Below are 15,159 nucleotides of genomic sequence, written 5' to 3' on the forward strand. Positions count from 1 at the left end.
CAATCAGGGACTGTTGGCAGGACTCAAGATAAGGGGCAGGTGGTTTAGAGGGAATTTGAGACAAAATGATTTCACTTAAAGGCTGGGATGTATCTGAAATTCACTGCCTGAAAAAGTGTGGTAGAGGCAGATAGCATTACAACATTTAACCCTATTGCAAACAAGAGCTGAAAAATGAGGGTATGAGGTACTTGATGACTGGGATGGACATGAAGGATCTCTTTACACGCTGTAAAACTGCATGACTCGATGATCGCTGTATCCTCTTCATCCTTTTTTTCACTCATAAGGAGGAAACAATATGAGATGGATGTGTGCCAGTGTTAGAAGCTTTTGTGTAACAGCTGGGGGGTGGAGTGAAGACAGATACAGAGAGATAGAGAGAGAACATAGTTGAAATGATATATAGGGGAAGTGGGTGAATGGAATGTGGCAGTGGGGCAAGAATGAGATAGGAAAGCAGACACTATATTATGACATGGGCATTTTTCTTGTGCTCTTTGCCACTATTTTGGCATGATTCTTCTCCTTTTAAATGATTTACAATTGATCTGACCGAGACTGGTTAAAATATAAGAGATCAAATCCTTTCTTATTCTATCTGCATCATTCTTTACAACAAAGCATAATTTCAATGAGTAACAACAACCAGAAGACTTTTTTTTAAAAAGTGAAAAGAAAAACACGGTGTTTAATAAGAAAATAATTTTATAATGCTTGTGTACGTGCCTGATTTTATGTTACCCAGGGCAATTTTGTTTAGTGCAAAATGCAAATGAGACACTTTCAATCTATTTAAATTGCTAGAGAGAACAGCTCAATTTACTTGGTTTACAACAGGGCGCTGTTGGCAAGATCAGCATGCAGTGAACTGATGACACTGTAAAGGATACATATCACTAACTAAAACATTACAAATATAAAGATACTTTTGATATTTAAAATAGAACAATTCCACTGTATTTGGTCAGATGTTCAATTTTCTTTTAAATTTACAGCAACTAAACATGACATTTGGCTAATGTTGTCTGTGTTTGCAGTTTTTTCTTTTTCTGGGTTCCATCTGCATTCCCGATGTTCTGTAAAAGTTCAGGTACTGAATTTGTATCTGAAATCATAACTAGTCTTTTCATGACATTGATACCCATTAACCTGTTGCAAATTTCTATTTCTATTTTTATTTCACATTTTTGGTTTCATTTATCTATTTAATTTACTTTGTCAATGCCCACTAGTGAGTGCAATGGTGTGCTGCACATTTGGACTACTCTGGAGGTTTTTCTGGAAACAGTAAGTCTTATGTTCCTGTTCACGATTGTAAACATACTACATCACATGCACTGTGGTGTAGGGCAGCCTTTTCTTTCAAATCAATTCTCTGAAATGTGATGAAGTACAATAAGAGACAAGAATGAAAGTAAAGAGAAGCCTGAAGAATAATAATATTGGACCTGAAATGTGAACTGTTTCTCTCTCCACAGAACTTGCCAAATGTACAGGACTTTTCCAGGATTTGTTTTTATTTCAGATTCCTAGCATCCACAGTATTTAATTTTTATTTAAAGACCAAGTCACTTAATTGAGGTTACAATACCTATTTTAAAATGTATGTTTGGGTTTAGATAATTATAATTTGTAGAAAATACACGAGAGAAGTTAGGAAGGAGATGGTGCTTGCATTGATTTTACAAAATGTTCCATTCCATTTAGTTTATAATTTATTTCCTTCCTTTCATGAAAACATGTGATGAAAGGTGCAGAATGTAGAATATATCGTATATTTAGATTTTAAAACAGAGGCAGTTGGATGTGGGTCACTTCTGTGAGTTATTTTTAAAAGGATAGGAAGCCAATTGAACCAATGATTGAATTACATCAATTCCAAGAAATCATTTGACTGCAGTAGAGTGCCTGGGAAAACCTATGCAGTATTAACGAATACAGTGTTCATAATGCTGGGTTATGATAGGCAGAATTATCATATTAAGGCAATAAGTTTAGTTTTGACTTCAGAACAGAAGGTTCAAATGTTTTAGTTCAGAGGGACTTGGGGTTCTAAGAACAAAGAGTAGTTCAGCACAAGAGGAGGCCTTTTGGCCCACCAAATCTGTGCTGACACATGACACCTTTTCTCAACTAAACACCTTCTGCCTCTACATGTCTGTATCCCTCTACTCTTTGACTGTTGATGCCTCTTAAACGCTGCTATTATATCTGCTTCTACCACCTGCTCTGGCAGTGCATTCTAGGCACTTCCCTCACACCTTCTTTAACCTTTCCTCCTTTTACCTTAAACCTGTGTGCTTTAGTAACTGACATTTCTATCCTGGATAAAAAGTTCTGACTATTCTTTCTATCCATGCCTCTCATAATTTCCTAAAGTTCTATCAGGTCACCCCCTCAGCCTCTGACATACAAGTGAAAACAAACCAAGTTTATCCAAAGCTAATACCCTCCAAACCAGGCAACATCCTGATCAATGTTTTTTGTACCCTCTCCAGTTGAGAAGAGAAGAATTTTTCTCCAAACAGGAGAATCAAGCCAGTTCAGGAAAAATGAATTCGAGGTGTGGAGCTTCCAAGCTAGGAAAGCTTGGATCTAAGGCTTCAAGTTGTTAGACTGAAAAGGTTCAGGCTATCAGAATTGAAAGGCTTATGCCAGAAGATTCAAATAATTGTTTAAAAAAAAAGATACAATTGATATTTCTCTCGGATTGAGTCTCTGCAATGAATTGTGTTGGGAAAGAGGTTGCAACTTTGTACTTATATCTGCGTAAAGATTTTTCTAACTGTTAAGCTTTGTTTATTTTCTTCTGTTATGTAATAAACTTCTGTTCTGTTGTTGAAGATCATCTGCAGTCTGGTGGGAATATATTTTGCTAACCACTATACAGACCAACTACAAAAACAAAACACATGATCCATTAAGTTTCATTCTGGCATTATTAAAGGTTGTGATTATAACAAGTGCAGTATCTTTTTTTTAGGTGCAAATTTAGACTAGACACAAAACTAAACATTTCAACTAATGTCAGTGGATTATCAGGTGGATTGAAAATTCTGGCTTTTTTTTTCCATTCCAGGCCAGGGGCAAGGAGGTCTCTTGTAAACATCTGACTGTCTCCTGCACAAGGTCAGCAAAAAGCATGTCCGAATCCACTGCATAGCCAAAAATGCTTTTACATTATTAACTGGTTAACTGCAACACCCAATTTGTGTACAGTACAATAATACATGAGATTAATGACCAGATAAAATGTTTTAGTCATGTTGACTATGGAACATGATAGTTGGAAAACTTTTTACTCTTCTTCATACACTGCCAATTAGGATGTGTCTTGTTTCAAGCAAAAGATACCACCTCCAAGCAGTGCAACATTGTATCAGTACTGGGCTGCACTAGCAGCCTAGATTGTGTTTAGCACTTCGAAAGAGGAGGAGCAGGCCATTTGGCTTTTCCGGTCTGAGCTGCCATTTAGTATCATCATGGCTGATCATCCAATTGGAGGTGGAGCAGCAGCACTGGCAGCAGTTGGTCTCAGTGCGAATCGGATTAAAAAGGAAGATAGAAAAGGAAAATCTCAAGGGACGTGATCCACATAGAGATGATATTCCGCATTCCAAAGCCCAACCTACGTGTTGGAAGGAAGAAAATATTAGTCAGAGTATCTACTATAATTAAGAATTGAGTGACTACAGTGTCAACAGGTTTTTCTTGGATAGTGGTTTGCAGGAAACACATCCCTGCCAATCACTGTAGTATCGTAGGGAAGATGAGGACTGGGGAGGTGAGGAGAGGGTGGTGGAGACCTTGATGGAGAGGCAGCAAGGGTAGAAGCACCTGATGGGGTAGGATAACCTTTGGAATGAGGAATTCCACTCCATGAGGAGGCACTGTCCATTCAGTCAGTTGGTAGAAAGGCCACCTAAGAAATTTGATGGGGCCCCTCAGCCACCAGTGGAGAACTATGAAATTATGCCCCGTGATTGAGGGCCAACAGTGGGATGCTGAGACCAGGAGTGGAGTTGGGTTTGACTGTACCTCTGCATCCATCCCTATATCCCAAATAGTCAATTAACCTGTTGGCTTATAGCCTGAATATGAAGAATGTAAGAGCTATCAAAACTGTGGTTGAGGCTATGAAACTGTTCGCCCACATGAATCAGCTGCTTTATAAAGGGGGATTTTTAGAATAAAAATTGATTTCAAGGAAACATAGAGGAATGTTGAGGCTAGTTCAAATTAATTTTAGTAATTTAATTTTTTTATCAGGTGACCCAGTGCCGATGCTCATGAATTCAAAGTGTGCAATTTCTGAAGCAGTTTCCAGCTGAGCATCATGTAACAGAAGCACATATCAGGATATCAGTGCATGATGGGCAGGCTTCTGCAATGGCCTTACAATAAAATAACTAAAGTCCCTGCCTGAATTCTCAAGGTTTACTCACGTTTCTCACAGCATTAAATCAGGACATTAATTCAAATTGTGTTCAGGCAACCTATATATTTTAAAAAAACTTTCAAGATCTTCCTCTACATTCGTAGCTGCCTCAGGATTCATATACTCCATGCTTTCCTCTTGCTTTTGGAAAAAAACATTTTAAAGTTTTGATATTAACTGTGGTGAGCTGGAGCCCCTTGAGGGGATTCTGCACAGTGAGAGACCTTCAGTTCTTGTCAGAGAAAGTCAGTTGCTTGACCTATAGACGTTTGACAGTTTGTCATTGGTCGGTTCCTCACACAACTCAAAACACTGCAGTGACCAACTCTGAATCTTTTTTGCCACAGCTGCTGCAGCTAAGAAAAATTGATTTTCTTTGAAATCCTATTAAATCATCCATGTCTATGTTTAATATAAGTTTTGAGTCAGTAGGAGCATTGATGACATAGGACAAAAAGCCTTTCAGAGTGTCATTGCTTACATGGGCTCCTGGAAAAGAAAAGGTCCATTTCTCCCCCTTTAATTCAGAGCTACATTGATTTACAAGAAACAATCCTTCACCTAAGTGCTGGCTCCAGTCTCAGCAGTTTCTAACATAATAAGTGACAGAAAAAGAATCTTTTGAAAAGTTTAGGCTACAGACCAGTGGAGCTCGCACTGGTGTTTGACTGGACTGAGGCCCTGTTGGGCTGAGGTGCAGCCAGGCTTGCCTACAGTTCTGAAGATGCCATGTGTTAACCTCCTGTCTCCCGAAACATTCTGTTCTTCATCTGAATCTGGACAGCAAGTGTCGATAATGGAGGTGATTAAAGTCCAATTCTGTCTTTCCACACATGGGAAGCTTCCAGGACTGATCACTGAAAAGCTGGAGAGGCCACGGGAATAGAAGCACCTGGTGGGGTAGGTTGGGCTTTGGAATGCGGAATATCATCTCTATGTGGATCACGTCCCTTGAGATTTTCCTTTTCTATCTTCCTTTTTAATCCGATTCGCACTGAGACCAATTGCTGCCAGTGCTGCTGCTCCACCTCCAATTGGATGATCAGCCATGATGATACTAAATGGCAGCTCAACAATGCAATTATCTAATGAAGGATTACAGGATTCCTGTTTTGGAGTGTGATATTTTTATTCATTTAAATGCAAAGACCTGAGACATTATGCCAATAACCATCTAAGAATTTACCGAAGTCTTGCGCAGTCATGCAAAAATTGACAATGTAAGTCCTGTGGCATCTCTGCTGTGGAAGTCTGACAGAAAAAAAGCAGCAGTGTGAGGTTCCCTCTGTGACTAGAGAAGATATTCTGCCCTCAGAGTGCTGGGAAACCAGAGGGCAGCAGTTCTCCATCATCATTAGTGCCACTAGGAGCAGTGGCTGTTAGAACTTCAGAACATAAGAAGTAGGAGTAAGAAATTCAGCCCTCAAGCCTGCTCCACTATTTAACATGATCGTGGCTGATCTCATCTCAACCTCAGCTCCACTTCTCTGCCCTCTCTTCATAACCCTTCAACCCATTACTAATTAAAAGTCTGATTATCGTCTCTTTAAATTGACTGAATCTCCCAGCATCTGCTACATTCTGAGGCAACTGCCAGTAAAGAACTCAGAGAAAGGACTAGCAATGCAAAGTGGTCCAGGCAACAGAACTACAAGGTTATCATGGGAAGAAGGCTGTTGGCTGGGAAGTGCAGAAGAAAAATCAGTGGATGGCTTCTAGCGAGATAATCCCTATTCAATGCCAGGAGTTTTTCGATAGAAAGTGTCTTTGAACTTGAGAACACCATTGCCATCAATACTAGATGTCACACAAGCCCGCATGGCAAGTCCCCTGCCAATTGCATATGAATATTGATAGAATGAAGCCTTTAATTGGCAAACTAAAAGTCTTAGGGAGCATCTGGGCTGGGTGAGGCCATCCATGAGCCTTCCTGCAGCAGGGTTGGGGAATGGGGCATGGGGAGAAAGGCGACAGGGAAGTACATTCCACTCAGTACCTCTGAGAAAAGATAATTTCACCATAGTTTCATTAGGTCCTTTCCCTCTAAAGAATCATAGAAAAAGATAGCTGGTTACAATTCCTGTGCCAACTCCTTGAAAGTTCCATTCTGTTTGTTGCACATCTTCTACTTTTTCGTAGGCCAAGAAATATTTCCTTTAACGTATTTATCTAATTTCCTTTAGGTGTCATATTTAATCTTGCCGTCATCAAAACAGAATGTTTCCAATCTTCATAACATTATCCATCTTCACTCATGTGAGTTCACTGACTGCTGAAATACCCACTCATACCTTGGTAACCTTTAGACTCAATTACTCCAAAGTCGTCCACGTTATTTTTTCCAGTAAACTGTCACCATCCAAAACTCTGCGGTATTTTATCAACTCTCATTGCGATTCCACTGCATGTGCGCACTAGTAACACTTTGACTTTAAAATGCTCAACTTTGTTTTCAAATCCTTCTTTAACCTTGCTCTTTCCCACCTCTATAGTCTCCTTCAGTTTCACAAACCTTCCAGCTATTTGCACTCAATTTCTGGACCTTGTGCATTCTGAATTACAATCATTATGATTGGTGGCTGTGCCTTCAGTTCCTTAAGCCACAAGTTCCGAAAGTCCCTCCCTACACCTTACTCTCTACCTCATTTCTTCCTTTAACCAGGTTTAAGTCAACTCATCTAACATTTCATTATGTGGTCTCACACTTCATTTTACAAGGTTCCTGTGGAAGACTTTGAGACATTTCATTACATTAAAGGCAAGGCACCATACAAACATATATTCTTGTACAAACAAAAGATTCTCATCATCTCTTCTTGGTTCTTTTGCCAATTATATTAAACTGTCCCCTCTGCTTACTGACCATCTTGTGAGAGAAAGGATATCCTTAATGATATCACTATCCCTGAATTACGGATTCAAACTCTTTGGTTTAAGGAGAACAATTCCAGCTTCTGAAGTTTTTCCACAAGGCTATAATTTCTCAACCAGCTCCTTACTTTCTCTGAAGGCAATAATGGTTTTCTGGGGTGCTGTTTGCAAGTAGTTGTTCTTCATATGCGCCCCACACTGAGTATGCTATTAAGATATTCAATGGATTCAAAGTTTGTGGGAAGATTTGTAGTTCGGGTGCTCATTGTTGCGGTTCTGTTCGCCGAGCTGGGAATTTGTGTTGCAGACGTTTCGTCCCCTGTCTCGGTGACATCCTCAGTGCTTGGGAGCCTCCTGTGAAGCGCTTCTGTGATCTTTCCTCCGGCACTTGTAATGGTTTGAATCTGCCGCTTCCGGTTGTCAGTTCCAGCTGCCCGTTGTAGTGGCCGATACCCAGCATGAGCAAAACCAATGTAGTGTACAAAATCCCATGCAAGGACTACACAAAACACTACATAGGACAAACAGGAAGACAGCTAACGATCTGCATCCATGAACACCAACTAACCACGAGACAACGCGACCAGCTATCCTTAGTAGCCACACACGCAGATGACAAGCAACATGAATTCGACTGGGACAACACTACTATTATAGGACAAGCCAAACAGAGAACAGCCAGGGAATTCCTAGCGGCATGGCACTCATCCACAGATTCAATCAATAAGCACATCGACCTGGACCCAATATACTGGCCACTGCAGCGGACAGCTGGAACTGACAACCGGAAGCGGCAGATTCAAACCACTACAAATGCCGGAGGAAACATCACAAAAGCGCTTCACAGACGGCTCCCAAGCACTGAGGATGTCACCTAGACAGGGGACGAAACGTCTGCAACACAAATTCCCAGCTCGGCGAACAGAACCACAACAATATTCAATGGATTTCTGGTGCCAGAACCAAACGACTTTGTGGTCACCTTGTGTTTACACTTAAATCAGTAGTCTCGGGGTTCCAACTAGAAGCCAAAGTCTAAGTCAATTCTCCCATTGCCTGAAGCCAGCGATGCTGCAGAAATTTTATGTTACTCTATCTTCATGATTGCAACTGAGGCTATCTTAACAAAACCTAACAAAGGGGCTTTTACCGATCTATACACGTCAGCCAGTCACTGCATAGGCAATCTCACGGCTTAAATAAAATTATTTATGAAAATCAGAGGAGGAAAGAGTAAAAGGTTACTATGTTAGTTCACATAATGTCAGTCTTGACTCAATGAATTACATTGTTTCTGAAAAATATCTTCCTCAGTGTAGTGAAATATAAATGCAAATCTTTCACTTTCTTTCACTTCAGGGCAGTATTAACTTATAAAACTGACATGCACACTTAGTTTCTCTGTGGAAATACAAATCTAACAGGAATCTTTCTGAATCGCAACTCAGTACTGAGGTCAGGCATTGTGAAGTCATACCATGGATTATGAATAAAGCAAATAATGACAAAAGTTGGTGCTGATAGTTCAGACTATTCAAGTGTGGTACCAATGCAATTCTTCAGTACACCCAGTGAATAACTGAACTTGGATTTGGAGTTCTGAGTCTTGCATTGCTGCTGATAAAAAATCTGCAGTAACTTTAGTAACTTGAGTAACCAACGTTCAATTCTACATCAGGAAACAACAAAGCAAGGAAGGAAAAAGTGGATTTTCACCTCAACTCCCTGGGCTTGATTTCTATGGGAAGGATAGACTATGAGGCAAATAAAACAACATTACGTGGTTACTTAACTGCAGAACCTCAATATAATTTTTCTCCTTCGTATGCTGCTCAATGACAGGCTGGTTGCCTGGCTGCTGTGCATGAAAACCATTGGCAGGAGGCCAGGCTGGTGACTGTCTTTTTCTCCTCACTCCCACACCAATCTCATCGATGGGGGAATGGAAGAATCTGGGGATCAACTTGGGTGGTTAGATAGAGGAGACATCTAACTCATCATAAGTGGTCATTGAGTCCCTGGTATCCAGTTCACACTCAGTTTCCACAAAATATGACTGTTAAGTTGTGGTCCAATGCATGTTGAGATGGCAATGATACAAATATAGAAAATTAAATACTTTTCTTTTTACCAAGATTGTATAAAATTCTTTCAGGAAAATGTTTCCTTCTGGAATTTGTTTTTGAAAACCTACATGAACTCTGGAGATTTCAATAAAATGAAAAGCAATTTCAAACAGCTGGAGATAAGACGACAGCCCTGTGCCTCCCATCAGTTCAGTAAACAATCATAATGAACAGCACAGTGACTGTCATCTATGATAAAGTGTTAGCTAAATACAGTTAGGATGTTGTTTTCATGAATTAATGTTGCCAAAGGTTTGCGCACTGCTACCGTTTAATGAATTGTCACATTTAAACAATGTAAAAGAATGGTACTCTGTTGTAACAACACATAAATTCAACTCAATTATCAAGAAAATCCTAATCACAGACTTCAGAGAGCTCAGTACCTATATGGTTACATCTTTTGCATTCCACTGCAATGCTTAAATCATTTTTAAAAATTTTAAATGTCAGATTTTCTTGTGTTAAATGTCAGATTGTGATACAGCCATTTACAGCAAAAACCCACAGATTAAAGGCTTAATTCATGCTTATTTACTTCATCTCAAATATGGACAATTGGAGGGGAAGGAAAAAAAAAATCAACTAGACCTCCCTCTTCTCCTTTATCCAGTAACTCTTGCCAGAAGCTGCATGCTTGTAGAGTTTGACTGAGGATGAGTTGGGCTGGTTTCTAATCCTCTCTGATGCCCTCGCCTTCCCTTAATGAGAACAAATCCATTCCCATTTTCACTTAGCAGAGTTCTGAGAAAGTGATTCAGCCTGGATTATATGGAATAGGATGGGATCCATTCACCAAGTAGGGGCTATTTGTGGATAGGGCAGTGCCCACCCCCAGATATAGCTATTTTACAGCCATTTTCATACCTGGAAGTTGGATTTCTGTTACCCAGTCACAGGAAATCTCACCTCAGAGAGCTGCTGACCAAAATGAAAATGTGCACCTCGCAGGAAACCCACTGGGCTGGTTCCTTAACATAGATCTCTCCTGCCATTGGTTTAATGCCAAATTAATTGCACACATAAGGGTCTCAATTAATCCAATGGCAGGTTGGTTGCAAGTCATCAAATCAAGTCAAATTTTTATTAAATAGAGGTATCAAGGGATATGGGCCCAAAGCAGGCATATGGAGTTAGACCACAAATCAGCCATGATCTTATGGAATGGTAGGGCAGGCTTGAGAGGCTGAATGACCCATTTATGTTCCTATGTTTCCTATCAGCTGTCATTCATTGCTGATACCACTGCGGTGGGGACAGATGAGAGTGGGTAGCTGGCAGGAGGACACTGTTGGATTTAACGTGCAACTCCATCAGAAAGGGAGCACTAAATTTGATCCTTAGAGTTGAATATTGCTTTTACCTTCCAAAGCCCAGGGCACCAAAGCAACTGTAGTGATGGTTCTGCAAGTGTAGTGCAATTAGTTAGCTAAACACAAATTCACTTTTCTGGTCTGTGTATCGCAAATCAAAGATCAATTATCCACAGGGTAAACAGGGAACCCTGATTCTAGTTCATTTTTTTAATCTTGTTGTTGGGGGAGGCTGTGAGATTCCTATTTAACTTGTCTATCACTAAAGATGTTACAGCGTGCAACTATTATGAATGCACACAATGGCAACTACCTGCAAACGTGTACATATTTACCCCACCACACCAAAATCAAAATGAGGTTTATAGCTTTTGAATGGAATAACATTTTAAAAAAATCCTTTCTTGCAGTGGGGAATAATGCAGTGAAGCCATATATACAATACATGCTTCCTTGCAACACTGAATCACAGGACTATTAAACCCTTCACAGAGAAGGTTAATTGGAGGTTAACTATAATATTCATCTTTAAAATACAAGACCACATGAAGTGTGCAAGTAAAGTTAGACAATCAATTTTCGATGTAGAATTTTGCACTCTCTGACAGATGCCAACAGCTCCTTGATGTGGATAATTTGTTCCTACATTGAAGCTTGATCACAAACCTACTAAAGCGTTAAAGTCACTTTAACCCTGAAATTCCAATACTTGTGGCTTCAGTGCAAATTCATCCAAGTTTCTAGCTACTATTCAACATTCTGTGACCCCTATTGGAGACACACAGGATCCTGTTGAAAGCCTGATAAAATTTATACTCAAGCTCACTGACAATGCAAGGCCCTTTGGGAAGTTCACCACAGGGTTATGGATCCATCTGTTGGCATACAGTCAGAATGCTCGGGTAAGCAGCAGAAAAAGAAACGGAATGGAAAAAAATGTTGAGGAAACAGGAGGGAAAAAAAACTCTTGCTTGATCTCATGAATTCAATCTATTAGTCTGACAAATATTACAAAATTCTATACCCCCTCTTGCTGCAGTTTCTCTTTAGCTCCTCTTGGTTTGTTTGAGGGTCCAATCAGGTGTTCTGCTCCCTGCACGCCAAACTTTAGTTTACCACTGGGCTATAAAGGAAACCTACATGAAAAACAGATCCTGATGTTTCTTCCCTGTGTAGAAATCATGGAATCAGAGGGGTTGGAGAACAAGGGGCAGTTTGTAGAATTGTGTTCCTGTTAGGTCCTGTCTGCTTTAAACCTATTTTCTTGCTCTTTCTTCTAAGTAAATTTCTTCTGTTCTGCTCCTGATTTCAAAGGAAAACCAGGATTTTGAATTTTTTCTTTCCATGTAAATTATAGGCTGACATACGGCTATGGAACAAACATCTTGACCTTCAGTTAGTACCCCTGCCAACCAAATCAGTAGCACACTATCACAGTTGTGGTTCTGTTCGGCGAGCTGGGAATTTGTGTTGCAGACGTTTCGTCCCCTGTCTAGGTGACATCCTCTGTGCTTGGGAGCCTCCCGTGAAGAGCTTCTGTGATGTTTCCTCCGGCATTTATAGCGGTGTGTCTCTGCCGCTTCCGGTTGTCAGTTCCAGCTGTCCGCTGCAGTGGCTGGTATGTTGGATCCAGGTCGATGTATTTGTTGATAGAATCTGTGGATGAGTGCCATGCCTCTAGGAATTCCCCTGGAAGACTGTTTAGCAAGATTAGACCTCATGGAATACAAGAAGAACAAGCCATTTGGATACAGAACTGGCTCGAAGGTAGAAGACAGGGTGGTGGTGGAGGGTTGCTTTTCAGACTGGAGGCTGGTGACCAGTGGAATGCCACAAGGATCAGTGCTGGGTTCACCACTTTTCATTATTTATATAAATGATAGTAAGTTTGCAGGTGACACCAAAATTGGAGGTGTAGTGGTCAGCGAAGAAGGTTACCTCACATTACAACAGGATCTTGATCAGATGGGCCAATGGGCTGAAGAGTGGCAGATGGAATTTAAGTTAGATAAATACAAGGTGCTGCATTTTGGAAAGGCAAAGCAGAGCAGGACCTATACACTTAATGGTAAAGTCCTGGGGAGTGTTGCTAAACAAAGGGATGTTAGAATGCAGGTTTATAGCTCCTTGAAAGTAGATTCGCAGGTAGATAGGATAGTGAAGGCGGCGTTTGGTATGCTTTCCTTTATTGGTCAGAATGCAGAGGAAACTCGATTATCTGAATACCAATTATCCGAAAATCGGATTTTCCGAAGGAGATCTCGAGGTCCCCATAGAAACTTTACATCAAAGACGTGTTTCCAACAGTGATCGTGTCTTTTGCTTACAGTGATTAAACAGGTACAGTCTCTAAATGACTAACCTCCCACCCTCTCTCCCCACACTTTCCCTGGAGTTCTACAGAGGGGTGTACCCTAACCCCCTCCCCCTCCCTTCCACTTCCCAGGAATACTCTCTCTAATATTGTCCTGTACAGGTCAAACATGGAACCTGTCAAAATATTTCAGCAAAAAGTTGTGTATGTGGGGCTGTGCGCACTATTTGGAGACTTACCCCACAAAGGCAGCGGCAGCAGCAGCAGCAGCAGCAGCAGCAGCAACAGTCTTGTGGTTGGTGTACAGTCCAGCTGCCCCGGAGAGGGGCCAGGGGTGGACGGGTGGCAGTGAGGGGGCTGTGTTGGGGGCGGGGTATCACACGCTTTGTGCTGGGGGTGGGGTTGGACCGGGTTGGGATCGAGGGGGTGGCAGAGTTGCACTGGGTTGGGATGCAGGGACTCGTGCGCTGAGTGCTGCTGCAGTCTCCTGAACCGGGAGCAGACTTCAATAAATCCGAGTCCCAGAGGAAAGGCATTTCATCAATTTTCGAATAATTGATTATCTGAACAAAATTGTGCCCGCCCATCACATTCGGATAATCGAGTTTCCACTGTATTCAGTATAGGAGTTGGGAGGTCATGTTGTAGCTGTACAGGACATTGGTCAGGCCACTTTTGGAATATTGCATGCAATTCTGATCTCATTCCTATTGGAAGGTCGTTGTGAAACTTGAAAGGGTTTAGAAAAGATTTATAAGGATGCTGCCAGGGTTAAAGGATTTGAGATATAGGGAGAGGCTGAATAGGCTGGGGCTGTTTTCCCTGGAGTGTTGATAGCTGAGGGGTGACCTTGTAGAGGTTTACAAAATTATGGGGGGCGTGGATAGGATAAATAGAGAAAGTTTTTTCCTTGGGGTGGGGGGAGTCCAGAACTAGAGGTCATAGGTTTCGGGTGAGGGGGAAAGATATATAAGGGACCTAAGGGGCAACTTTTTCACACAGAGGGTTGTGCGTGTATGGAATGAGCTGCCAGAGGAAGTGGTGGAGGCTGGTACAATTGCAACATTTAAAAGATGTATGGATGGGTACATGATTAGGAAGGGTCTAGAGGGATGTGGGCCAAGTGCTGGCAATGGGACGAGATTGGGTTGGGATATCTGGTCATATGGACAGATTGCACTGAAGGGTCTGTTTCCATGCCATACATCTCTATGACTCTATGACCTCTTCAGTAGTACTTCCTCAACATGTACCCTCTGCCACCTACAAGGCATGGCCTGAAGGTGAAAGGAACACCATCACTTTGCAATTCCATTCTAATGTACGCAGTATCCTGCACCTTATCAGTGATTTCTTTATCATTTTCATGACTTGGTCAAAATTCTGGGACTTATTTAGCAGCACCTGGCATCACATGGCTACAGTGTTTGAAAAACAGGCCACTATTATTTCCTTAAGGGAAATAAAAACTGATCTTGCCATCAACTCTCACACTCTGACAGAGAATGAGAATTAGTTTCCTGTTTTGATGGATCTACCTTATGAAATAAAATGATTGTCATTCTCATTTAATACCCAATTTACTTTACTAAGACACATCCCAAGAGCATTGACAGACGGGTGAAAATATATCCGACATGATGAAACTTCTTTTTGATGGAGAATATTAACTAATATAACATAGTCCTGGGAAGAATTTAACACTCAAAGGGTTACTCTAAGCTTTAATTTATTACATTTCACATTATGCGAAGAGGAAAATTATTTGTATTAATAAAAAAAGAACCATTTCTCCTTCCTGAATAGGCTAATAAAATGAAATCCAATTTCAAATGACTCAAGATAAGACGACAGCTATACAACTTCCATCAGCTCAGCAAACAGTAATAATGAACAGTGAGGTGACTGCCATCTATGATAAAGCACTCCTATTAGCCATCCTGTTTTTATATTAATGTTAATTATAACACACATACAGTAATGGATTATTGAGTTTTTATCTGTATGAAGAGCACTAATGGTAAACATGCCAACAAAATGCCATCTTCCTTTTTTAAAAAAAATTACTTAAACGTAGGTTTCAGTACAAGAGAT

General features: G+C 40.8%; 1 protein-coding gene across 1 annotated transcript in view; it reads right to left on the reverse strand.

Annotated features, from left to right (window-relative positions):
• The window catches only part of exoc4 (exocyst complex component 4), a 571,126-nt gene that overhangs the window by 48,727 nt on the left and 507,240 nt on the right, over positions 1–15,159 (reverse strand). The window lies entirely within an intron of this gene.

Source organism: Chiloscyllium plagiosum, chromosome 23, assembly GCF_004010195.1.
Source record: "Chiloscyllium plagiosum isolate BGI_BamShark_2017 chromosome 23, ASM401019v2, whole genome shotgun sequence".
NCBI lineage: Eukaryota > Metazoa > Chordata > Chondrichthyes > Orectolobiformes > Hemiscylliidae > Chiloscyllium > Chiloscyllium plagiosum.